The following is a 27,550-nucleotide window of genomic DNA, read 5'->3' as shown; positions in this document are numbered from 1 at the left end:
CCTTACTAGCGTGTGGGATGAGTGCAATTGTGCAGTAGTTTGAGCATTCTGCCAACCCACTCCAGTACTCTTGCCTGGAGAATCCCATGGAGGGAGGAGCCTGGTAGGCTACAGTCCATGGGGTCGCAAAGAGTTGGACATGACTGAGCGACTTCACTTTCACTTTGAGCATTCTTTGGCATTGCCTTTCTTTGGGATTGGAATGGAAACTGACCTTTTCCAGTCCTGTGGCCACTGCTGAGTTTTCCAAATTTGCTGGCATATTGAGTGCAGCACTTTCACAGCATCATCTTTGAGGATTTGAAATAGCTAAACTGAAATTCCATCACCTGCACTAGCTTTGTTCGTAGTGATACTTTCTAAGGCCCACTTGACTTCACATTCCAGTATGTCTGGCTCTAGGTGAGTGATCACACCATCGTGATTATCTTGGTCTTGAAGATGTTTTTTGTATAGTTCTTCATATTCTTGCCGCCTCTTCTTAATATCTTCTGCTTCTGTTAGGTCCATACCATTTCTGTCCTTTATTGAGCCCATCTTTGCATGAAATGTTCCGTTGGTATCTCTAATTTTCTTGAAGAGATCTCTAGTCTTTCCCATCTGTTGTTTTCCTCTATTCCTTTGCATCGATCGCTGAGGAAGGCTTTCTTATCTCTTCTTACTATTCTTTGGAACTCTGCATTCAGATGCTTATATCTTTCCTTTTCTCCTTTGCTTTTCACTTTTCTTCTTTTCACAGCTCTTTGTAAGGCCTCCCCAGACAGCCATTTTGCTTTTTTGCATTTCTTTTTCATGGGGATCATTTCAGAGAGTTCCTAAATACTCTGTCTAAAGTAATTTCTACCTTCATTATTCTGTATCACAGTATCCTGTTAACTTCAGAGCACTTGTTGTAGTTTATTTTCATATTTATTCATATTTAAATATTTATTGTCTTTGTAAAAATGTTAAATTTTAGATTAGTTTTAGATTTACAGAAAAATTGTGATGATTTTTCACTTTCTATATATTCCCTATCCAGTTTCTTGTATTACTAAGTAATCTTAGGTTAGTATATTACATTAGTCACAATAAATAAATCAATAATGAGACATTATTTTTAACTAAAATCCATACTTTATTTAGACTTCCTTAGGTTTTATCAGTACCGGGTTGGAAGCTCCTGCAGCACAGAGACTGTGTATGTTTCATTCATCTAGAATAATACTAAACACTTACGAGTTACTGTGTATTTCTTGGAAGACCTACTACCTGAAAGATGTTTTAGAGTTTATAGTCTAACTTCTTTCCCATTTTATGTGAATAACTCGCTCAGGGAAGTCATTTGTGTCTTCTCTAAGTCGATGGCTAGTTGGCAGTACCAAAGTCTCCAGGGTCGTACTAGAAACCACATCTTGTGATGTCTAGTTTGCTATATTTAGAGGTGAGTTTACAGTTCCCTGGAGAACAGAAAGGCTACCCACTCGAGTATTCTGGCATGGAGAATTCCATAGACTGTATAGACCATGGGATCGCAAAGAGTCGGACACGATTGAATGACTTTAACTTACTGTGAAACCAGTGACGCTTAACTTTCAGGATTCTATCTGAGGTCCTGGGAGGGATGCTGGCAGTGAGTTCACATGATCACTTAAAAAAATTGTTTTATTAGTATATATTATGAATACAGAAAAAGTGCCAAAAATTTCAAGTTTGCAACTTAAGACTTTTCACAAGCTTAACACTCCTATATAAGCAGTGCCCAGATCAAGAAATAGTGTTTCCTGTACATTGTCACATAGTTATGAAGCTGCAAAGCTGTCTTAACCACAAGCAATTAAGATTGCTGTCTCTCTCTACACTGATTTGCCTTCTATCATGCTTCTCCCACATGTTAGTGGCGCTGGAATGGCTGTAGGCAGTTTGGGCATCTGGCTATGGGGTGACTGACCTGGGGATACATTTAGTTGGGTTTGTGTAGCTCAGTCGGTAAATAATCTGCCTGCAGTGGAGGAGACCAGGGTTCTATCCCTGGGTTGGGAAGATCCCCTGGAGAAGGAAATGGCAACCCACTCCAGTATCCTTGCCTGGAAAATCTCATGGACACAGGAGCCTGGTGCCCTGCAGTCCATGGGGTTGCAGAGAGTCGGGCACGACTGAGCGACTAACACTTAGCGGGATAGGTTTATGGGTAGAATCTCGGTCTCTTCAAGTATAGTCAAGGTATTGCTAGCCATCCTAGTACAGTGTTAGTGTCTAGGAATACCACACGTTGTGTTAACTCATTTGACATTGTTACATAAATGTGCAGTCCTAGAGATGGTGTAGTGACCTGAGTATGTCCCATAGCATCTGGCACCTGAAGTATGTGGTTAGTGGAGGAAAAATAAGGTTTGATGCCAAAAGGCCAGTTCGTGAAATTCTCTTCCAAATCTTAAAGCTTCATATGAAAGAGAATAGTTAATAGTTTCCCCAAGTTTGGCCACAGTCCTAAAAGTTTACATAACATTACCAATAATGGCCCTGTGCTAAAAGAAACGTTTTCTAAGTTTTATAACAGCAAAAAAATGTGCTCAGCTATGCTAGAGACAGGATTGAATTATTTTTCTGTTATCTCTATAGAAAATGACATTATAAAACTCCTGGGAAAATGTGGTATTGGCGTAAGGGTTGACGTAATAGGTCCATGGAATAGAATTGAGAGTCCATAAATAAGCTCATACATCTGTGGTCAGAGATCAGACTTGTGGTTGCCAAGGCGGGGTGGGGAGGGATGGGGTGGACTGTGAGTTGAGGGTTGGTAGATGCAAACTTTTAACATTTAGAGTGGATGAACAGCAAAGCCCTACTGTGTGGCACAGGGAACTATATCCAGTCTTTCTGGATAAACCATAATGGAAAAGAATATTAAAAGAATATATGTGTAAAATTGAGTCAGTTTGCTGTGCAGCGGAGGTTGGTACAACAATGTAAGTCAGCTGTAGTTCAACAAAAAACACACAGACACAAAAATGGGAGAAGGACGTGGACAGACATTTCTCCAGACAGACCAGTGAACAGAAGCCTGTGAAGAGTTGCTCAGTGTTGTGAGTCACTAGAGGAGACGCAGGTCACAAGGAGATGCCATTTCACACCCCTTTGGAGGACTGTAATAAAAAGTGGGAAGAGGGCAAGTGTTAGTAAGGTTTTTCATACATTGTTGGTGGGAATGTAAAATGATTCAGCCACTATGGCAAAATTTTGGCAGTTCCTCAAAAAATTGAACATGGAATTACCATGTGACTCAACAGTTCCATTCCTGGCTGTATAAGAAAATTGAAAGCATGTGTTCACACAAAAACTTGAACACAAATGTTCATTGTAACATTATTTGTAATAGCCAAAGTAGTTGGGTGGGAACAACCCAAATGTTCCTTAACTGAGGAATAGATAAAATGTGGTGTATCTATATAATGGAATATTATTCAGCTTTAAAAGGGAGTGAAGTATGTGCCACCATGGATGGACCTCAGAGACGTTATGCTGAGTGAGAGAAGTTTAGACACAAAGGGTCACAAATTGTATGACTCTGTCTTCACAGATTTTCCAACTAAAGTAGATGGGTGGTTTCCCGGGGACAGGGGAGGGGAGAATTGGGAGTGACTTCCCTGGTGTGGGGTTTCTTTCTGAAATTAGATCATGGCGGTGGTTGTGCAGTATTGGGAACATAGCACAGTTTAAAATGGTGAATTTTTTATATTGTGTGACTACTATCTCAAAACAAATTGTAGAAAATCCCCTGTCACATGGAAGAGGTATTCAGTGAGTATACAGCCAAAAAACTAGGAAAAAAAGATTTTACAGGGTTGTCAGTTATCAAAAGTATTCTTCTCTGGCGTTTATAATGTTTGATATTTGTCAGCTTGTTCAAATTTATGATTTCTCATTCAAAATTGAATACCTGCTTTCATACCTAATTTTGTATTTTTACTCTAAAATGGGGCCCCCAAACTGTATGAACTCCAGGCTCCACAAAACCTGGATGACCCTTGGATGTATATTAGCATCAAATAAAAATGATTCAAGTACTGTGCTATCTTTTTAAGCATGGGGGATTGAACAAGCATTTATTTCTGTTCTTTCCCAAACTACATTCAGTGATAGTAAATGGGTAAAGATAGCATATACACCTGTAAGAGCAAAAAGAACAGAAGAGGAGATGGCAAATAGTGATGTCAGAAATCTGGGGGAGATGGAAAAGGGTTGGAGCAGGTAATTTAGCTGAGAATGTGGAGTATAAAGTAGTTGCGGAGGATGTGCCAGACCCTTGCTGTATTCCAGCTACCTTACATCCAAGATCTCATGAAAAGACTCACGGGTTGGAGGCACCAGATTTCTTTGTGGGGTGCAGATGAGATGTGAGGCTGAAAACGAGAAATGATGTAAAATCTGTCAAAGGTTCTATATTTCTCTACGTTATTCCAGGCAGCCTGGTGACTGTTCTTCCTCAATCCTCAGAGAAAGTTAAAGACATTTTGTGGAGAAAGTTAACCAGATTGACTCCAAGCACAGGGATACCTGCTAGTGTGGAAGGTAGGGGGGAAGAAATGCTCCCCTGAAAATGAGGGGACCGGCAACACATTTTCCCAGCCCCCCTGTACTGCTCAGCTCCACGAACACTAGCACCCAGTTAAATCTTTTCCCCTTTATGAAGAGGTCTTCTCTGGAAAATACTGGACAGCTCCCGAGAAAGCACTGATAAATGCTGATATTCAGAGTCTAATGAAGCAGCTCAGTCTCCCTGCTAGACACCTTACAGTGAAAGTTATCAGTTGCGTGGTGGTGGGGGGAGGGCCTCACCACTCCTTAAACTGTCACTTGCTCATGGAGAATTAGAAGTGGCACTGACCTCTCAACGGCAGCATCAGAGCTGAGAAGACAGTTGAACAGTGCCTTTGGAGTTCTGAGGAAAGAGCACTTCTAGCCTAGAACCATTTGCTCATCCAGTATGAAGGCAGAGTAAAGCTGCACGTTGAGGCATGCCAGATCCCCCCCATTTTTTCCTGCTTCACCTTTTTTAGGGAGCTGCTGAAGGATGTGTCCATCCAAGTGAGGGAACACGCTTTGAGAGTGGCACGTGCTGGCTGTGTGCCCGTGCACACACGGGGAGGCAGAGAGAGGGGAGCCAGTGAGCCCCAAGTCCAGGGAGAAGCCTCTGGGGGCCATCCAGCTTCTTGGAAGAGGGTCTGTGTCGGCACTCTTGTTTATAAACAAAAGCCAAACTTGTAAAAAAATAAAATAAAAATAAAAAGTTGCCAGTGACTGACATTATCAATTTTTTTAGTGTTTGACAGTTTTGTAGGTAAGAGACATGGCACTTTTAAAGAATTTTGAGCTTGATGGTCTTTTGTCAGTCCCATTGAACACTTTCATTTGCCAGATTCTTTTTTCTTCGCTTTTGTCAGTTACCTTACAGCTTTATTGCTAAAATACTTGCTGATAGAAAACACCCAAGTTTCAGAGCTGGCCGAGAACCAAGCTCTAAAATTACCTTTAACCTGGGATATGTAGACCTTTAAGAAGTAAAATAGGCTACAAGGATATTTTGTATAACATGGGGAGTGTAGCCCATATTTTATAATAGCTATAAGTGGAGTATAACCTTTAAAAATTGTGAGTCACTGACTTGTAAAACTGTAACTTACATAACGCTTCCCTGATGATTTAGCAGGTAAAGAGTACGCCTGCAGTGCAGGAGATGCAGGAGACTTGGGTTCAATCCCTGGGTCAGGAAGAGCCCCTGGAGGAGGAAATTGCACACCACTCCAGTATTCTTGCCTGGGAAGTCCCGTGGACAGTGGAGCCTGCCGGGATGCAGTGCAAAGAGTCGGACATGACTGGGCATCTGAGTACAGCACAGCTTCTTATTCAGCAACTTTACGGCAATTAAAGAAAGGACTTAAAATAATGAGACATGGACTTACAATAATGAGACATGTCAAATAGTCCTCATCATTATGAAGAATAAAATTTTGTGTTTTGTACTTTGTGAAGGGAAAAACTGAGAAAAATAAAAATTCTATGAACATTTTTAAAAGATTAAAGGGGTGCATCTCACACACATTTTATAATTTTTTGAGGTGGGGCAGTTGTTGAATGAATGTTTAGGGAGACAACTTGGGTTGTTTAATTTACTGTGTTGAATTTTTTCTGGAACGTAAATCTCCTTTTCTGTCCTGGTTAGTAATATCTTAATGATTGTTTCGGGGTCTTGTATTCTTGTGGTTTGAATGTCAATTTGAATGCATTTTAGCGTCGAAGCCTTAAGTAAGTGTAGGGTAGAACACACGTTCCTAGGTGTGTGTTAGTCACTCAGTCGTCTCCGCCTCTGCCACCCCAGGCAAGAATACTGAAGTGGGCAGCCTATAGTCTGTGGGGTTACAGATAGCTGGACAGAGCTGAGCAGCTAACACATACCTAAGCTTTCAGTCGATTTTGGAAATAAAGCTTAAGGACTAGTATATCTTTCTCTAACTTCTCTCTTGAGCAGCTGCTGAGTTTTAGGCTGTATTTTGTCTCTTACTGGGCTGAAACCCCCTTGGAGGCAGGGACTTTGTGTAATTTGCATCAAGCATATAAGGAGAAATCTAAGCTTATTTATTAAATAATCAGTCCTCAGTTTAAGTCCATTAGGATGTATTGTTAAGGTTGAGATTATTGTCAGTTTGTAACATTGTTTAAGATAAACTGATTATAAAATAATACAGAAACATTTTAGAAATTTAGAAAATCACTGTTTAGAAAAATAAATCATTACCCACATTACCTTACATTTTGGAATTATATTGAAACATTTTCTTTTTTTAATAGTATGTGGCCCAGAAATGTGTTTTAGTGGGAATGTTACTTTCTTTTTCTAAGATTAAAAAAAAATTATATTGATATTCAGTCAAGGACTTTTTTTGCCCTTTTTCTCTATTTAAAGGTTTCAAACTTTGCTACACAGTAAGGAGGAGACAGATCAGAGTTGCCTTGGGGTAGTTATTTGGCTTGAGCCTTGAAGAAACAAGACTTAGGACTTGGGAGTTCCTTGGCGGTCTCGTGGTCATGGTGCTTTCCCTGCTATGGCTGGGTTCAGTCCCTGGTCAGTCAACAGAGAACTCGCAAGCTCTGCTGTGAGGCCAAAATTTGGGGGGGGAAAAAAAAAGACATAGGATTTGGTCTGATATTGTGATTGATTTTGAGGCATCTTGAAGAAACAGGTTGTTACTCAGTTTTTATCTCTCTTATGCGTGATTTTTAGAAGTTGAAACATTGAGTAAGCTAAATGTATATGTATGGCAAGTTGTACAAAAGACTGTACAGGGAAATGATTAATTTCCATCTGCTCCCTAAACAGTTTCTTTTTTAAAAAATTGAACTATCTTTGATTTACAATCTTGTGTTAGTTTCAGGTATAGAGCAGAGTTCAGTTATATATATATATGTACACACACACCCCTTTCCAGATTCTTTTCCATTATAGGTTATTATAAGATACTGAATATAGCTCCTCTTGCTATGCGACAGGTCCTTGTTGCTTATCTGTTTTATATGTAGCAGTGTGCATCTGTTAATTCCAGGCTCCTCATCTACCCTTTCTCCCCTTTCTCTTTGTTAACCCTAAGTTTGTTGTCTGTGTCTGTGAGTCTCTTTCTGTTTTGTTTCGGGCTGTTATGTGACTTGTGGGAACCTCAGTTCCCCAAGCAGGGATCAGGTGCAGGCCGGGCGGTGACAGCAGCAAATCTGAACTGCCAGGGAATGAATGCCCCATCTCTGTTCTGTAAAAAAGTTCATTTGAATCATTTAAGATCCCGCACATACATGATATATGATGTGTGTCTTCCCCGATTTACTTCACTTAGTATGATCATCTACAAGTTCATCCATGTTGCTGCAAATGAATCTTTCATTCTTTTTTTTTTACAGCTGAGTAGTATCACACTGGATCTATGTACCACATCTTTATCCATTCTGCTCTCAGTGGACACTTAGGTGCTTCTATTTTGGTTATTGTAAATAGTGCTGCTGTGAACATGTTTCTTTTTGAATTAGTTTCTTTTTCTTTCTGGATATATGCCAGAGCGGGATTGCTGGAACATATGATAACACTTGTTTTTAGTTTTTCAAGGAATCTCCGTGTGTGTGAGCTCAGTTGTGTCCGACTCTTTGTGACCCCGTGGGCTGTAGCCTGCCAGGCTCCTCCTTATCCATGGGGTTTATCATACAGGAATACTGGAGTGGGTTGCCTTTTCCTTCCCCAGGGGATCTTCTTGATCCAGGGATTGAACCTATGTGTCCTGGATTGGCAGGTGGATTCTTTACTGCTGAGCCACCAGTACAATAGGGTAGGGAGGTGAAGAAAGGAACACCTGCAGTGAGATTGTACAGTGACTTAAATGACAGGCTGAGGAGTCTGGATTTTATCCGATAGGTAGTCAGGAGTTAGTAAACATTTTTAAATAAGGGAGGAATTTTAGATTTACAACAAGTCCCCTACATGCACATCTTCAAATTGTGAGCTTTCAAAGATGCAGACGTGCATTCCGTCAGTGTCCGGTGTGAGTGAGACTGGAGCTTCTCCTCTGTCTCCTGTTGCCGATTCTTCAGCTCTGCTATCTCCCCTTTCCTTTCCCTCCTCCAGTCAGTAACTCTTTGCCTGTTCACTCAGTGTCAGTCCCTGTATGCCAGCTGTTGCACTCTACTGTAGTTTTCAAGGTATTATACTGTAAAATTAAGAATGTTATATATTTTTATGTATTATTTGTGTGAAAAGTATTATAAGCCTATTACAGTACAATACTATATAGCTAGTTGTGTTAGTTGGGTACTTTAGACTTAAGAACAGGGTAACTTTAGACATAAGAAGAAATTGGACTTATAAATGCACTCTCAGAACAGGACTCATTTGTATTTAGGGGGCTTCCTATATGGTTAATTCCCCATTTCTCCCAACCCTCATTCTGAAACCCTGCTCTTTGAAATCTCTCAACCTATCCTTCCTTTCCCATTCTTACTCATTCCACTACCATAATCCAGTCCTTACTACTTCAGACTGAGATGGTTGCTGTAGTTAACAAATGGTTTCTCTGCTTTGAGACCTTTGTCCTGCAGCTAATTCTGGATATCACTATCAGGTTACTTACCTGGAGCTTCACTTTGATCAGGTCTTTCTCCTGCTCAGAAACCTTTAGTATCTCCTTTTTGTTGACAGGATAAGATCGAGACTTCTTAGCTTGTCATTCAAGCCATTCCAATAATTAATCCAGTCTGCCTTTTAAGTCTTATCTTTTCCCCTGGTTCTAGAGAACTTCAGATGTTCCTTTTTTACCCTCTCATACAGCTTGCCCCTTTCACTTAAAAATTTCGTCTTTGATTCTTCCTCCTGGGTTATCCTCTCTCTAGTGTCATCTCTATTGGTTAAAAACCATACCCAGCCTAGAGTTCAGTTAAAGTTATACCTCCCTCGTAGAGCTTCTTCAAATTAGAAGCTAGTTTGAGTTCTTTCCTCTAGAATCTCAGAACTCTTTATACTTAAGGCACTTAATGCATTCTGTTGTGCCTGTTTGTCTTAACTGCCTTGCTGGATGATATAACTTAGTTACGGTGTTTATTTTCTGCACATAGTGCCTTCATTGGAGAAAGAAATAGCAACCCACTCCAGTATTCTTGCCTGGGAAATCCGATGGACAGAGGAGCCTGGCAGGCTATAGTCTGTGTGGGTCGCAAAGAGTTGGATAGGACTGAGTGACTGACACAGTGCCTTCATATATATCCATGTGTGCTTGACAAATACTTGTTCTGTTAATTGAACACTCTTATTTGGGGACTGTCTTTTGTGCTGGCTACAAATGTTTTGGTAGTTTATTTTAGCACTAATTGTTCAGCATCAATTTGATAGTAGTTGTTTTATGTTTCTTAGTCACGGCTTCCCAACTAGACTATGAAATTCTTCAGGGCAGGAAAGATGTCTAATCTGTCTTCAGAATTCTTATATAATGGTTTTCATTTTTAAAAATAGTGCTGAGATGCTTCAGCCTAGTGTGAAATATTTGACAATTGATTTTGGGACTTAAAGCTTTTTTAGTAACTGGAAAAGTTGTAACATGTTTCTCAGAACCCTAGAAATGTATACTTCTGTATGAAATAGAAGCACACATATAAAATTTCATAGCTGTAGGTTAGGTTATATTTTAAGGAAACAGAAGTTCAAGTAGCCCCTCCATTTTGGGGCTACAAAAGCAGTATGATACCCCTTTCTATAATGAGTAGTTTTCTCTGTTCAGATAGTCTGAAGGTTATCTGTTTGAAATACTTTTATAGAAATTATTCTGTGATGAGTGCTTTTTTCTGTGTTTGAAATTTCAATATGAGGGATAGTTTTATGACAGCTCTGTGTGTTTATAGCTTGTTATAATGTTTCCTTTATAGTTGCCAACTAGTATAGTTAATATTGGAGTAGGAAGTGGCAAGCCACTCTAGTACTCTTACTTGGAAAATCCCATGGACAGAGGAGCCTGGGGGCTATAGTCCATGGGGTCACAAAAGAGTCGGACACAACTGAGCGCGCTTGCACACACACAGACACACACAGACACAGAGGGGATGTGTGTATGTGTTTGAGAATTATGTTTATATACTAACGGCAATTGAGTTTAATAATATTGTATATCCTTGAGTCTTTGTTTTGCCTAGTAATATTTGTCTTAAAATCACAGAAAAATCAGTACCTTCCATTTTGCAGTATTATGCTAATAACCTTGGAGTTTTTGAACATTAGATACATACGTAAAATAAAAACAAACACGTAAGGACCTGTGGCAAAAATGTACTTAAGATTGTGTGCTTGTCTGGTTTTATAACAAATGTTAAATTGAATCAAATTGCAGAAATTGTCTGCTTTTGAAGTAAAAGTTGGCAGCTTGTGTTCAGTTCAGAGGCTTTTAAACAAGACAGCAGAAGGAGAAACTATTTGTTACTTATATATAATAATTTAGATTAAAAGTAAGTAACTCTTGGCTGTTTTATTTTTAAAAACTGCAACTATATTCTCTATGATGCAAATTTGTGAAGTATAAATTATTTAAAAATACAGAAAGTATGTGTGAAATGATTTAATTTTCATTGTTTTTCAGTTATATAAGTCTACATGCTCATTGTAAAAATTTCAAACAATATAGAAATATATGGAGTAAGAAGTGTAGGTTCCTCCTAGTAGCTAATCTCAGTGTCTTCCCAGATGTAACTACTGTTCACATAGTTCAGTGTATGTATAACTTATCTAGATTTGCTCTGCATTTGGCTTATACACACTCACATAATATATTTTTCTTAATAAAACATGGAAATAGAATCATACTCTACCAAGTGTCCAGTGACTTGCTTTTTTTCACTTGATTTGTCTTGAAGGTATTCTTTTTTAACCATAGAATAGATAAAATAGCTTCCCTGGTGGCTCAGATGGTTAAGAACCTGCCTGCAGTGCAGGAGACCTGGGTTTAATCCCTAGATCAGAAAGATCCTCTGGAGAAGGGAACAGCTACCCACTCCAGTATTCTGGCCTGGAGAATTCCATGGACAAGGAGCCTGGTGGGCTACTGTCCATGGGGTTGCAAAGAGTTGGATATGACTGAGCAACTAACACTTTTACTTTCAGATAGAATAGATAATCCTAGGCAGTAATTAAAAGTAGAGCATGCTCATTTTCTATTGCTGAATATTTAGATTGTTTATTTTTAGCTGTTACAAATAGTTACCCAGTGAACACTTTTGTGTGTGCATTTTTTTGCGGGAGGCATATCAGGCAGCTTGTGGCATCTTAGTTTCCCAACCAGTGATGGAACCTGGGCCCTTGGCAGTGAAAACCTGGAGTCTTGACCCCTAGACCACTGGGGCGCTCCCTTGCGGGTTCATCTTTTGGTTCATGTTTTAGTATTTCAGCAGAATATATTCCTGGAACTGCTGAGTTAGGATAATTGGATTTTGACTGTTGTCAGATACTGCAGAATTGCTTTCCAGAAAGGAGGAATTAATTTACATTCATAGCCATGAATAGTTAAAAAAAAAAAAAAAAAGTCTGTTTCTTTATACCCTGAAAATTCCGAGTTTTAACAGATCTTTAAATTTTTTGCCAATTCAGTGGGTTAAAAATACTACCATAATGTTTGTTTCAAGTTTAATCTCTTTGATTCATAGTGTGGTAGTCATATTTTCATATTCTTATTTGCCATTTTAGCTTCTGTGAATTCCATGTTTATATTGTTTTAACCATTTTTCTATTCTGTCTGAAATTTTTCTACTTGGTTTGTAGAAGTTCTTTATATGTTCTGGATATTAGTTCTCTGTTCTATATTTTTTCCTGTCATTTCTCTTTGACTTTGTTTTGTGGTAACCTTTGCCATACAAAATTTTTAAGTAGTAAATTTGTTGTGATGAGATTCAGATTTAATACTGCATAAAGATCAAACCTAGCATTATGGAACTGACATAATGAATTATTATACTAGGTTTTAATTTTTTAAGAAAGTTTTGATGAATCTTCACTGATTTTAATTTTGTTTCATTTTCTTACTGTTACTATGTCACAGACTGATTGATTGTGACACTGATTGATAGTGGCTTTGGGATCTTAGATCCCTGACCAGAGACTGAACCCAGGCATGGACTTTTAAAAATCATTCTTCTAAGTATAACATTGCATACAGACCTCCTTTTGTTCCTAATTTTAAATTATAAGGACAGTAATTTAAATATTTGGATTATTTTTAATGATATTTAAATGATCCAACTTTTAGAGGGCAGTAATTTCTATCTGTATAGCTTTTCTTTTTTTTTAAAGTTTTTCCACAGAGTTGATTACATTGGATGCATTTTTCTGAGAAAAGAAAGCCTAGGAAACCTATTTTCTGTGAAAAAAACATAAAAAAGAAAGTGAAGTCTCAGCACTTTAGATTGAAAGCTCTTTTTTTTTTTAATTTATTTTTTATTAAAGTCTAGTTAATTTACAGTGTTTCTCATGTACATCTTTTCTGTTTTAATGTGAATATCATTATGCACTTGAACAAGAGATTCTACACATATACAAACAGAACTTGTGTCTCTTCAACAGTTTTGACCATATTTCTGTGAAGGTATGCTGGGGGAAATTCTGTCCTTAAATAAATGGTTAAAAACTAATTCTAGTCATGTTTAACCCAAGAGACGCTGGTTTGATCCCTTCATCGGGAAGATCTCCTGGAGAAGGAAAGGGCAACCCACTCCAGTATTCTTTTTTCTTTTTTTTTTGGGGGTACCAAATTACTTTATTTGAAGGAATGGTACTAAAGAAAGAACTTAAGTAGATGTTTTGTTACAACTTATGGAAAAGATGAAGGTAACCCAAATATGCATGCACTGCCTTGGTGACCAGGGAAGTCACCCGTGTGGCTCTGGGAAGCCAGCCTGAGGCTTAGCTGTCACTGTGTCCCAGGGTGTGCTTGTCAAAGAGGTACTCTGCCATGCCCGATCCAGGGGCCCCCATCTTGCGCAGGTTGGTTATGTGGTCACCCAATTCTTTGATGGCTTCCACCTGCTCATTCAGGTAATGAATCTCAATGAAGTCACACAGATGGGGATCATTTTTTTCAGTGGCCAGTTTGTGCAGTTCCAGTAGCGACTGATTCACACTTCTTTCCAAGCACAGCGCACATTCCATTGCGTTCAGCCCATTCTCCCAGTCATCACGGTCTGGTTTCTTGATATCCTGAAGGAAGATTCGGCCGCCTCGTTGGTTCTGCAGCTTCATCAGTCTCTCAGCATGTTCCCTCTCCTCATGAGATTGGTGAAGAAAGTATTTGGCAAAGTTCTTCAAAGCCACATCATCACGTTCAAAATAGTACGACATGGACAGGTAGACATAGGAGGCGTAGAGCTCCAGGTTGATCTGGCGGTTGATGGCGGCCTCCGAGTCCTGGTGGTAGTTCTGCGCACCTGCGAGGGGGACGCGGTCGTCATGGTGGGCGGCTGAAAAGGGGCGGTGGTGGTGGTGGCGGCGGGGACCTTGGGCCGGTCGGAGGGTGCTGTCAAGTGGTGACGAGGGCTGGCTCTGAGTGGCCGGCCGGGGTGAGGGGGGGACAAGCAGCCGGGTTCCGTTCAAGCACTGTTGAAGCAGGAAACCGCGGTGACTCTCCGCGAAGACTGTCCACTCCAGTATTCTTAACCTGGAAAATTCCATGGACAGAGGAGCCTGGTGGGCTACAGTCCATGGGGTTGCCGAGTTGGACACGACTGAACACACACACACACACACATATACACAAAACTCACTCACTCACTCACTCCCCGTTTCTTCTCCCCGCAGTGGCTGACTCTGCACTCCAGTGCAGGGGGCCTGGGTTCCATCCCTGGTCAGGGAACTAGATTCCACGCTCCACAACTAAGATCAGCATGCATGCTCAGTTGTTTCAGTCATTTCCTACTCTTTGCAACCCCATGGACTCTAGCTTACTAGGCTCTTCTGACCTTGGGATTCTCCAGACAAGAATACTGGAGTGGGTTGCCATGCCCTTCTGCAAGGGATCTTCCTGACCAGGGGTGGAATCTACGTCTCTGGCATTGCAGGCAGATTCCCCAGATGAGCCACTGGGGAAGCCCCTAAGGCCCAGCACAGCCAAATAAATAAATAAACATGTTTGAAATAAAGAAAGACCCAGCTACAGATAATCTGAGAGTCAGTTTCGAGTTCACTTTGAAACTTAGTTATACTTCCTTGACAGAAAAGATTTTACATGATATTTACAAGGAATTGGTGAATTTGCAGTTATCTTTTGATCCTGAGACACATTATCCTCATTGCCTGTGGATGGATATTCATTAATTCATTCTACTGCTATTAATTCTGTTCACAGTCAAAATAAGGCCTATGAATTTGGTGTTGTGCCAATATGAATGGATGGAAAGATGAAAGAGGCTGTCTCTCCTCTTATGGAGATCAGTTGATAACTGCAGTGATAAAAAATTATGTAAAACAAATGTTTCATTGGTATATGTTCTGTAAAGGGATATATATCAAATATATCATGGGTAAAGTCGTGATGTAATTGGGTCCATTTTCGCATTTTCTGTTCTTTACCATCAGTCTGTCTGTTAATGCACCAAAACTCATGTCTGTTTCTGTGTTAGTGGTTTTAAATGTAGAGTTTTTGTAGTTTGTTTCAGTATCTGGTATATCTAGGCTTCTCCTTTTCTCCATAGCTTTTCTTCTCCTTGATATTCTTTTGTGATATTGTCACCTATCGTGGGGTACCAATTTTTCTAGAAAATGATTGTTAGTATTTTTATTGGGGTTTCATTAAATTAATTAACAGATTTGTGAAGTAAGACAGATAGGGAGGAATATCATATGACATCCCTTTTAGGTGGATCTAAAAAATGATACAAATGAATTTACAAAACAGATCCATTTATTTGGCAGATGAACTTACGGTTGCAGAGGGGAAAGGGTTAGTTAGGGAGTCCGGGATGGATACATACACTCTGCTGTATTTAAAATTTAAGTTTTTCATATTTGGCCAGTGAAGCGTTTTTATGATGGCTGCTTTAAATCCTTGTCAGAGAATTCTAACATGAGTGTCATCTTGGTGTTGATGTCTTCTGATTTTTTTTCTCGTTTAGTTTGAAATGTTCCTGATGTTTTGTATGATGAGGGATTTTTAAAAATTAAAACCTGGATATTTTGGGCAAAAAAAAGTAGCAAGGGATTTAATTTTATTTCATTGATTACATTAATTGTGACCACAGAGTGTTCTTACTGTTTCTGCTTTATGAAACTTTATGATTATTTGGTGGGGAGGGAGCTCCTAATATGTACAAGAATTAAGAAATTCTTTACCTGAATCATCACATTTAATTTTCAAAGTAATTCTGTGAAGTAGGTGGGTACAAATACTGTCGTCATATTATCATCAGAAAACACTGACCTCAGAGAGGTGAAGTAATTGTCCAGGGGTTCAAAGCTAGTAAGTATGGGGGGGTTGAATTTGAACAAGATGTGTTTTACTTTCCTGTCTGTGTTGTGTTACACTGTCTTCCTAAATTGTTCAGATCGCTTGACAGAGCTCTGGAAGTATTTGAACAGGGTTGGTTTGTTTGTTTGTTTTTGTTTTTCTCCTAGGCAGTTCCTTTTTGTCTTACTTTCCCCTTCAGCTTAAAAAAAAAAAAAAGGAAGACAGAAATATTTATAACTTCCTTTAGAACCAGATTTTGCGTCAAATAGGCTGTGTTTTGAATTAAGAGAAGTTTGATTTTTTCCTGCACATCTCTCTTTTCAACAGCTGACTGAGTGTAAGTCAATTGGAGACCCATTTTATTTATTTGGCAGATGTTCTTCGAGAGGGTTGATGTTAGAGTGTGGGGTGAACTATTAACCATGTGGTGTGGGTTACACAGGGTACTTTGGCCATTCTACCTTCAGACATCTGATCTAATGAGGAAATTTGTGATTAATGTGCCAAAACTTAATCAAGTCAAAACTTAGGGAAATTGAAAGTGATGCCTTTCCCCCCTTTTTAAATAGAGGCTTAGAGTGGTTGATAGACGAGAGGCCTATATTAGTAAAGTACAACTTCACTGGTGATCTTCTCTAAACCTTAATTTTATTCTGTAGAGTGAGAATAGTATTATTAATCAGAAAATTTAGTGAACTAATCCATATAAAGTACTTAGCACAGTGAAAGAGTAAACACTCAGTGACTATGACTATTATGTGAATACTTGTTTACATCCAGTAAACATGGTGTTAAATGAGAAGTGAATTCAGAAGCAGAATGTAGGGCCTTATCATATTTCTCTGGTGGGTTTTTCTTTTTTTGGAGGGCATCGGTTAATTTTTTTTTTTTAAAGAGTAGATCATAGAAGCTTGGGCTCCTCCTCAGTCAAGACCAGTTAATTATCCTTCTGTGTTGTGAAACTTTGCCCTCCTGCCCTTTTCTGTTTCTTCGAGAATTTAAGTATCCATGTGTACCTCTCATATTAAAAAGTCCTTCTACAGCCCATATCGTTTAGCTCCTGTAGTTTCTCAAGTCCAACTTTTAGAATAAGAGCTGTCCACGCATTTCCGTCCGTGTTTCTCACTCTTCATTTACGTGCTAATCCAGTCTTTGCCTAGTACTCTTCCAAAACTTTTGGTGAAGATAGTGGTGCGCTAATTGATAAAATGAATGGAGACTGTTCTGTCTTACCTTTCTTGCCTTCACTACTTAACTAGTAATTTCTTATTTAAGAAATAAGGACATCCTAGAGTTGGTTGAGTGCTGGCCTCGGGATGTTTTAAGTTCTCCCCTAAAGCAGTGTGTTCTTATCTTTATCAGTTGAGCAGAGGCAGACTCTGGGTAGTTGTTACAGTTTTCTAAAGACAATTTAAAAAACCGATTTGGGCTAAATTTATTTCTACTCTGGCTGGACTGTCACCCATTTTCCCTCTGCTGATGGTTGTCCTAGAGCCTTTAAATATAAATTTTTAGCTCTGACAGTATTAACAGATACTTTTGCACTACCCCTTACACCAACCTGTTACACCAGTTCGGGTGTGGTGATAACTAATTTTTTGTGTCTTGGTAGATTGGTTCTTTGCACACTTGCAGAGTTACAGGTTTCCTTCCTTCTGTGGCATTTAATTTTAGTGATATTGTATATTTTTAGAAATTCCCAGTTGACTGATAGTTTCTCAGATGAAGTGATGTTCTACTTGGTGCAGACATGAAGACTCCTCCTAAAACAAAACACTCTTTTAGGATCTTTGCTAATCACTTAATCTGCATTAACTTTATATTCATCATCTAGAGGCAAAAGCAGGTGATTATTCACCTCAAGTAACTAGCCACTTCAAGTAACTAGCCCTTCCTGTCATTCATTGTCTCCTTTTGTAAAACCTCCCTGCTAACTGAGGTCAGATTTACAGCTGATCTTCATATTATGAGACCATTTCTGGGTCCAAACTATATATATAGTTGAAAGGCAGGTATTAGGTTGGTACAAAAGTAATTGTGGTTTTTGAGCCTTGAATTTTTAATCATTTATAACTAGGTTCAAATACATCTTTATTAATCAAAATAGAAACCATTACAATCAACACATTTTTGCAAATGAGAAATAAGTTTGTTTATTCTTGTAGCATAAAAATGTGTGTTTCAGAATTTGACAAATTATTGGAAAGCATTTTTTTGCATCCTGCTGGTTATAGAAGCATTTTTCCCTGCAAAAAGTTGTCGAGATGCTTGAAGACATCTCTTACCAACCTCTCTAACCTGGTGAGAGGTCAGGTGGACATGGAAGATGAGGCAGAACTTCTTAGCTCAATTCGTTCAACTTTTGAAGCATTGGTGTGCAATGTGCAGTCGGGTTTTGTCGTGGAGAAGAATTGGGCCCTTTCTGTTGACCAGTGCTGGCTGCAGGGGTTGCAGTTTTCATCGCATTTTCTGAACATACTTCTCTGATGTAATGGTTTCGCCACAATTCAGAGAGCTGGAGTGGACCAGATGGACAGCAGACTACCAAAGAGTGACCATGACTCTTTTTTTTTGGGTGCAGGTTTGACTTTGGGAAGTGCTTTGGAACTTCTTGGTCTAGCCACTGAGCTGGCCATCGCCGTTGTCATAGACAGTGCATTTTTTGGGCGCAGGTCACAATCTGATTGAGAAACGGTTCATTGTTGTGTAGAATAAGAGAAGACAACACTTCAGAAAGACAACTTTTTTGATTTCCGGTCAGCTTATGAGGCACCCACTTATCAAGCCTTTTCACCTTTCCAGTTTGCTTCAAACACCAAATGACCATAGACTGGGCAACCTTGAGATCTTTGGCAAATTCTTTTGTAGTGGTAAGAGGATCAGTAAGAGTGTCAGTGATGGCTGTCAGTTGATCATTGTCAACTTCTGATGTCTGCTCACTGCGCTCTTCATCTTCAAGAATGTCTCCTTTGCAAAACTTGTTGAACTGTAACTGGGAAGGGTTAATTTTGACTCCATGCTGTGACTTTAATCCTTCTTTTTGCCATTTTAGTTATTATAATCATACATGAAGGCCTGCCTCAGAACCTTGCCCTCTCTGCCTGACCCTTAAACTAAAGTGCCTTTGCATAGCTCATAGGGAGACATTCTGACCCACCTGTGAATGACTGTAAGGAAAAAAAAACTAACACATCTTCTTCCTTGAGGATTGCCATTCTAGTAGATATTTGCAAAAATTAAATGGTCTTTTAATTTTGTTTCCTTACCTCCTCCCCATCTCTGATCCATAAAAGAAATAAAAGAACCTGACATCCAGGCCCTGACAGGATGGTTATTTTGAGAAGTTAGTCTGCCATCTTCTCGGTCAGCTGTCTTTCTGAATAAAGTAATATTCTTTGCTTCAACACCTCATCTCTTGGATTCATGGGCCTATTGTGCGGTGAGCAGAGTGAGCTTGAACTGGGCAGCAGAGCTACCACTGCACTGTATGTTCATCAGCAGTTCCTGGGCCAGTGCATTTTTGAGATTGTGAGTTGTCTCCACTGCTTTATGACCCATTTTGAACTTGAATAAGAAATTGCTTGAATTTACTTTTTGTCTAACATCATTTCCATAGTCTAAAATAAATATAAAGTAAATAGCAAGTAATAAGTCATTAGCAAAAAAAAGAAAACAACAAAGCAAGAAATGCACATTAAAATGAATGTGCAACATAACCACATTTATTTAAGAATGTGTTCTAATATCAAGGGCAAATTTCAGTAGTGCAAAAATTGATATTATGTTTATACCAACCTAATAGTTTCATGTCTGTCAGCTTGACACTTTGTTTAAAGTATGAAATAGCTCCTTCCAGATATCTTTTGTGACTTCTCAGGTCATTCTTCTGAGCCTAACTGACACTTGGGGTTAATGTCTTCGTAAGTTTTCTCTCCATTTTCTTCTAAGCCTCAGCCTTTACTTTCTCTGCTTAGTAGCCTAGGTTTCTGGATACATATTTTTCTTGCAGTCAAATCACCAAATTAATTTCCTATAGGTTTTTGGTCAGAACTCTTATCTCAAGACAGCCTTCTATGGCAGGTGTTCTGAGCCCTCCCTGTAGGTCTCTGAATAGGCGGTCTTTGATACCGGATAGTTTGCTGCTGTTCAGTCATGTCCAACTCTTTGTGACCTCATGGACTGCAGCACAGCAGACTCCCTTGCCTCCACTATCTCCCAGAGTTGGCTGGATAGTTTACTTATTATTGTGATTGTTTCTCCTGGCCTCTGTTCTCAGTTTTTTTTTTTTTTTTCCTTCTTTTTTTCTTTGCTTTCAGTCTCATTTGCCCATGTTCTTAAAATTTTTAGTAACCTGCTCTTCATCTCAGCCTCTCTCTCTCTTTTTTTTCTCGCTGCAGCTTACAAGATCTTAGTTCCCTGACCTGGCGTCAAACCTGGGCCACTGCTGCAAAGGTGCCAAGTCTTAACCACTAGACTGCCAGGGAATTCCCTCAGCTTCTTCTCTGAAAACTAACTTATCTGTCATTCAATCTAGCCTTTCTTTTTATGCAGTGTTACTAAAAAACTCATCTTCAAGATACTGACCCAGAACATCAGTCCTGGTCTCCAAGATTATTTCCCAGGACTTCCCTGGAAATACCATCTCTTTAGAAATTTGTGTCTTACCCTGGTGTGATTGCCCCTTTAATTCCAGTGCAATGATAATTGCTTCAGCTGGCCTTCAGTTCACTCGCTCAGTCGTGTCTGACTCTTTGCAACCCCATGAATCACAGCATGCCAGGCCTCCCTGTCCATCACCAACTCCCGGAATTCACTCACGCTCATGTCCATCGAGTCAGTGATGCCATCCAGCCATCTCATCCTCTGTCGTCCCCTTCTCCTCCTGCCCTCAATCCCTCCCAGCATCAGGGTCTTTTCCAGTGAGTCAACTCTTTGCGTGAGGTGGCCAAAGTATTGGAGTTTCAGCTTTAGCATCAGTCCTTCCAATGAACACCCAGGACTGATCTCCTTTAGAATGAACTGGTTGGATCTCCTTGCAGTCCAAGGGATTCTCAAAAGTCTTCTCCAACACCACAGGTCAAAAGCATCAGTTCTTCGGCACTCAGCTTTCTTCACAGTCCGACTCTCACAGCCATACATGACCACAGGAAAAACCATAGCCTTAACTAGAAGGACCTTTGTTGGCAAAGTAATGTCTCTGCTTTTGAATATGCTATCTAGGTTGGTCATAACTTTCCTTCCAAGGAGTAAGAATCTTTTAATTTCATGGCTGCAGTCACCATCTGCAGTGATTTTGGAGCCCCCCAAAATAAAGTCTGACACTGTTTCCACTGTTTCCCCATCTATCTGCCATGAAGTGATGGGACCAGATGTCATGATCTTTGTTTTCTGGGTGTTGAGCTTTAAGCCAACTTTTTCACTCTCCTCTTTCACTTTCATCAAGAGGCTTTTTAGTTCCTCTTCACTTTCTGCCATAAGGGTGGTGTCATCGGCATATCTGAGGAACCCGGCAATCTTGATTCCGGCTTGTGCTTCTTCCAGCCCAGTGTTTCTCATGATGTACTGTGCGTAGAAGTTAAATAAGCAGGGTGACAGTATACAGCCTTGACGTACTCCTTTCCTGATTTGGAACCAGGCTGTTGTTCCATGTCCAGTTCTAACTGTTGCTTCCTGACCTGCATACAGGTTTCTCAAGAGGCAGATCAGGCGGTCTGGTATTTCCATCTCTTTCTAACTGGCCTTAAGGAGTCTTAAATACTCTCTACAATTTATAATCATGTTTTGGGGAGGGATGAAGTAGCCACCGTAGATGAGGAGTTACTTTCTCTTTAGATTTTACCAATAAGTTAACAGCAAAATGTAGTGGAAAGAGTATGGATTTTTGTAGTGAGAAAGAATTGAATTTTAAATCTTCCTTTTCCACTTTGTTGTTTTGAGACCCTGAGTCTCAGTTTCCTCATCAGTAAAATTATATCCACCTCATGCAATTGTAGTGGGACTAAAAGTTTATATAAAAGATACATAGAAGATAATAAATATCTACATACATAGCAAAGGGTTTTTTTTTTCCCCCTTTAAGAAATGGGCAGTGGGCCTCAGTTAACTAACCTTGTATGCTTAGTCGCTCAGTCGTGTTCCATTCTTTGTGATCCCATGGAATGTATAGCCTGCCAGACTCCTCCATCCATGGGATTCTCCAGGCAAGAATACTGGAGCAGGTAGCCATTCCCTTCTTCAGGGGATCTTCCCAACCCAGGGAGCAAACCCAGGTCTCCTGCATTGCAGGCAGATTTTTTACTGTCTGAGCCATCAGGGAAGCTCAGTAACCTTACTGTGGTAATTATTTTGCAGTATATATGAATATCAAATCATTGCATTGTACATCTTAAACTTACAGTGTTATGTGTTAATTATACTTCAGTAAAGCTGGAAAAAACCCCAGACCTCTCAGACCATGAAAGTAGTGACCGTCCAGCATACCGAGAGGATTAATCATTTAGTTCAGAAATATTTACTGAGTACTTGATATGTATCAGGCAATGTGACAGAATAGGTGTTAAGAAGACATGATCTTTATGTGTAAGGTACTTACAGTGTGGTATTTCAGTATATGTTGGTAAGTGCAATGGCAGAAATAAACCCAGTACTATAAGAAGACTAAGAAAGGAAAACCAAACCTGACCAGACTAGCAGAGGCCTGGTTAGGTGCTCAGGATCACTTTCTGCTGGGAAATGTTTTTAAGGATTAGTAGTGTTTAGCCAGGTGTGTAAACTGGGATAGAGAAGAGGCATTCTGTTTTGAAGGAGTATAGTGGTTGAAGGGTACATGTGAGTATAGGAGGTTATGCTGGAGAATATGGTGTTCGGGAATCAAATTTTGAAGTATCATCTGTGGCTAAGGTGTTTTGGCAAGCCACTGAAGAATTTTAAGCAAGTAATGATATAATCTGAGTTCTGTTTTAGTTTATTGTAGAAAGTGTATGGATGAGGGATAAAGATTAATTTCTAAACTGCCTCGATGACTGTGTGAATTGGTTGTTGTTCAGTCGCTAAGTTGTTTCCGACTCTTTGTGACCCCCTGGACTGCAGCATGCCAGGCTTCCTTGTCTTTCACTATCTCTGAGAGTTTATTCAAACTCATGTCCATTGAGTTGGTGATGCAATCCAACCATTTCATCCTCTGTTGCCTCCTCTTCCTCCTGCCCTCAGTCTTTCCCAGTATCAGGGTCTTTTCCAGTTAGTTGCCTCTTTGCATCACTTGGCCAGAGTATTAGAGCTTCAGTGTCAGTCCTTGCAATAAATATTCAGAGTTCTTTAGGATTGACTAGTTTGATCTCTTTGCAGTCCAAGGACTCTTCAGGAGTCTTCTTTAGCACCACAATTTGAAAGCATCAGTTCTTTGTCACTCAGCCTTCTTTATGGTCCAACTCTCACTTTTGTGCATGACTACTGGAAAAGGAATGGATTGGTAGTGCTGTTAAAATTGAAGAGGAAAGGGAGAGATGAATCAGAATTTAATAGTGGGGGGAACCCTAGACACAGTTACTAAAGAGAACAGAGAAGACTATTAAAGACCAAAAATTGAGCGTTGAATGAAGAAATTTTACTGCCCAGCAGGGAGCCTGATCTAGCACAGAGCTTAGGTATACATGTTTGGTATTAGATACCTGTTTTGTATTAGGAAAGCAGTGTCTCTGAGTGTTGTTGATAGGCTGATGATAAAGGTCTTTGTTGGTCAGATAAGCACTGGACTGGCCAGAAGGAGTCTGTGTATGTGTCCTGAGTATATATGTATGTGCCTGTCTTGAGATTATAATGTGTAGCTAGCTGCCAGTGTACAGGCCTTAGTATAGGTGCGTTTACAGTGTACCTACAAATGTGTTTTAACTGTACCAGGAGCTAAACATGGTTAAAGTCAGTCTCACTATGCTAAGAGAAAACAATAGTCACCTGGTGTTTGAGTTAAATCACTAGAAGAATAACAGTTGTTTTTTTAAAAAGAACTTATCATTCTGTGTTTTGTTCCAATATCTTATGTAGAAACTGTCTTTATATGTAGTCATCAGTTTGATCTGTGGTTTTGGAGCAAATTTTGTTTCTTAGGATCATCTGCTTCTAGAGTTCTTTTAATTAGGCTCAGTCTAAGGTCACTCAGGGGCGTGGGAATCTCCTGGTCTGAATTAGGAGCTTGTTTCAGCTGTGACACACACACCCATGCATCCACTCCTTGAAGTTTGACTGTTGTAGCTGTTGACAGGAGGACCTGAAATGGTCCTTAGCAGAGAGGCAAGGTAGCTTACATTTTTTGGGTAAGAGACTGGGTAAATCAGGTTAGTCATTGACAGTATTTGGTGAGATTTGCATGTAAGAGTACAGAATAAGTTGAGTAAGTTTTTAGTGGAGGTGGACCCCAGTTGTGTTGGGCATATTGTAATGATTACAAATAGAAAGAAAGTCTCTGTCGGCTCTGAGGGAACAATTGCATGGCCATTATTAATAGTGGCAAAACTTTAGGCTAGGGAAAAGGAAAGGTTTCTGAAACTTTGGGGATAGTATGAGAAGTGGAGTTTCTGGTGAAGAGAGGGGTGTTACAGAGTTTCTGTTTACCTCTTCCAATGAAATGAATTCCTTGACTTATTTGATTCCTATCAAATTTGATTCCTATCAAGATTTTACTAACACAGGGAACTATACCTGATATGTTGCAATAACCTATAATGGAAAATAATCTGGAAAGAATATATATGTATAATGTATAACTGAATCTTTAAGAGTTTGAACTCTTATTTAAGAGTCAACATCATCTATTCTCACCGACTCGATGGACATGAGTCTGAGTGAACTCCAGGAGTTGGTGATGGACAGGGAGGCCTGGCGTGGTGCGATTCATGGGGTCGCAAAGAGTTGGACACGACTGAGCGACTGAACTGAACTGATCATCTGTTCTATCTGTGTTAGTAAAATCTTCAGCTCAAGGAGTACAGGTCTGATTTAAGGGTGGTTTAAGAGAAGCCAGTGTGTGCAAGAAAGCACAAGTGTCTGCAGCTGCTGTAATTTAGCTTTGTGTATATATTTCATTTGGGATCTCTAAAATACATATGCCTTCTGTCAAACATTAATTTGACATGCTACTTACATAATAATCCTCCACCTAGTAAATTATCCAGAACAAAGATTACACTTAGGAAGATATCTTCCTTTTCTAATAGACTAATTGAAATTGGCAAGTATTGGGAGACTGGGAAGATAATAGGGTTATTGGTGATACCTACCTCTGTTATTCTTTTTGTACTATGAGAAAGAGTAGAAAGGGATTTAGGATAGAGACAGAAGGCCCTGTACCCAGGAAACTGCACCTCTGTTTCTCAACAGAAAATTCATTCTGTCTAGTAACAGCAGAAAGGATAATAGGGTATTGTTGAGATGCTCAGAGGTGTATTGTTACTGTGCATCTTTAATTTGGTTTAACTCCTTTCTCAGTTTTTAGGGGATAGTCACTTTTCTAGCATCTGAACTCTTAATGGATCTAGCAAACCCTCTCCGACAGTTCTTACCTGTCAGAGGAGGGAATGTTAGATTTTGAGTAAGTTGTTTATTTTGAAGGGGACTTGTGGGCCTTTTCCCTTTTCAGTCTTTTAGAGTTCTTTGACGATTTTCTGTTGTAGCTCCTCTAAATGATTGCCAGTCCACTGGCATTCTTCTCACTAATCTGGTTATTTCTGGTTTTAATTCATTAAAAGGCTGAGAACATCTTGTAGTGGCTTCTCAGTCTATATTGAGCTATTTCCTAAAAGTTTATAGAATTTCTGATTATGAATTATTTTGCTTGTGATTTTGGATTTTGGTCTGTCGTACTTTGATAAGAAAGGCATCTGGGATGGCCAGAAGCAAACACTTTTCTGTGCCTTTAGCTTTCCTTAAAATTTGTTCTAATCTGTGATAGTGCATTAGAACCCCAAACTGTGTTTTTCAAACCTTCTGTTAAGGAAACTGGTGTTCTGGATAAGCCTGTGAAGTTCTGAAAAGTCTAGGGTGTATATAGGTGTCTAAAAATATTCTAAATTCCTTTAAACCTTTGGTTCTCAGTGGGCTTGGGTACTCTTTCTGACCAAAAGTTGAAAGTAGCAGTGTGACCTGTGACCTTCTAAAGAGTGAGGTGGATAACTGTGTAATGAAATTGTATGATTGTCTGTTCCTTATGTGGATGATCAGCAACAGGGGAGGAGATAGGACCATGATCGCTAAGGGAGGAAGACATTAAGGCAAGCCATGATAATAAAGAAGTTGTGAGAGAAGTATTGAAGTCTTCATCTGAGGACTCAGTACATTAGGATTCTGGAAGATGGGATAAAGGCTGAATTTTGGAGGCAGAAAGCCAGGAACAGAGAAGTTGCCTTTGCTTTAGCATTTGCCAGGGAATCCTTCAAGGAAGTTAATTTTGAGTGTCTGAGGCCTTTAGATGTCTTGGTGTACCAGTTTAAAAAGGCAGACCATGGCCTTGGGAATAGTCCTTGCTGAAATCGTTAAGTTCTCCAAAGTGACTACTACAGTTATAAACTATTCTTGTTTTAGTTATGCCGTATTATTAGACATGTATATGAACATGGACTAAAATGAATATGCATATAATTGATTCTTTGAATTGACAGTCCTTTCAATAAATGCCAAGAAGGAGATTCTTTTTCCACTTGGTAGACAAATGTATACACAGTAGCTCGTCAGCTGAAAGAAACCCCGTAGTCTAGTGCCTGCAGTCCTTGAATCTGGTCCAAACCATGAGTTTTCTGAGGAATCTCTTCAATAAGACATAGGTGGATTAACAACAGAAAATGTATAGAATAGATGCCCTCTCTTTGTGTCACTCAAGAAAGAGACCAAATTTCCTCTACCCATGAGAAACCAGATGGCTCTGAGCCAGAATAAACAGAACCTTGTGAGATAGAACAGACTCAGAGCTAGAAATCAGCTGAGTCACCACCAGAAGGTGCCAAAACTCTGCTAAATCCAGGGCTCAGTAGGTTCGTAAGTGTCCACGGTCTGTCAGCTTCACTGGGGGGCTCAATCATTTGATCTCTGTGGGACCTGTGAAGTGTTAGAGAGAGCACAGTGACTGTTGGAGACCCAGATTGTGCACTAAGTGAAAAAGCTTCACTGCCAAGCATGGAGCCTGATCCAGCCCAGAGTCTATAAGCAGGTCCTCAGGGATGGCTTCAGGGCAGGAGAAATGGGGTAGGTCCTTTAAAGCCAAAAACCATGAATTATCTTTGTTTGACAGTAGAAGAGCCACTGGCTGGTGTTGTCTAGGTTTGTTGGTTGGTAAGCACTGGGCTGGCTGGAGATGGTCTGTGGTATACATGTGGTATGGAATTACGATGTCTTGACCACCTTTGTTGTGTGTAGTATGTCCAAGTTAAGATTATGTCACTCAGCTGCTGGATTGGCATCAGGTGAGGTTGCCAGGTCAGGGTTTATCAGAGTTTAAGTAGTTGCATGGATATAGAGATGTGGGTGTTAGAGAGATCTTGGGTATGCTATAGACTCTTAAAGGTGGTCTAGTAGGAAAAAATGTC

At 39.7% G+C, this 27,550-nt stretch overlaps 1 protein-coding gene and 1 pseudogene across 1 annotated transcript in view; one reads left to right on the top strand and one right to left on the bottom strand.

The window, feature by feature from the left end:
• Positions 1-27,550, top strand: part of SMURF2 (SMAD specific E3 ubiquitin protein ligase 2) — a 114,053-nt gene that overhangs the window by 18,719 nt on the left and 67,784 nt on the right. The window lies entirely within an intron of this gene.
• Positions 13,325-13,989, bottom strand: LOC138084116 (ferritin heavy chain pseudogene; annotated as a pseudogene).

This window comes from Capricornis sumatraensis, chromosome 8 (assembly GCF_032405125.1).
Source record: "Capricornis sumatraensis isolate serow.1 chromosome 8, serow.2, whole genome shotgun sequence".
Classification (NCBI taxonomy): Eukaryota; Metazoa; Chordata; class Mammalia; order Artiodactyla; family Bovidae; genus Capricornis; species Capricornis sumatraensis.
The sequence above is the reverse complement of the archived record's forward strand: the minus strand, read 5'-3'. Positions and strand labels throughout refer to the sequence as shown.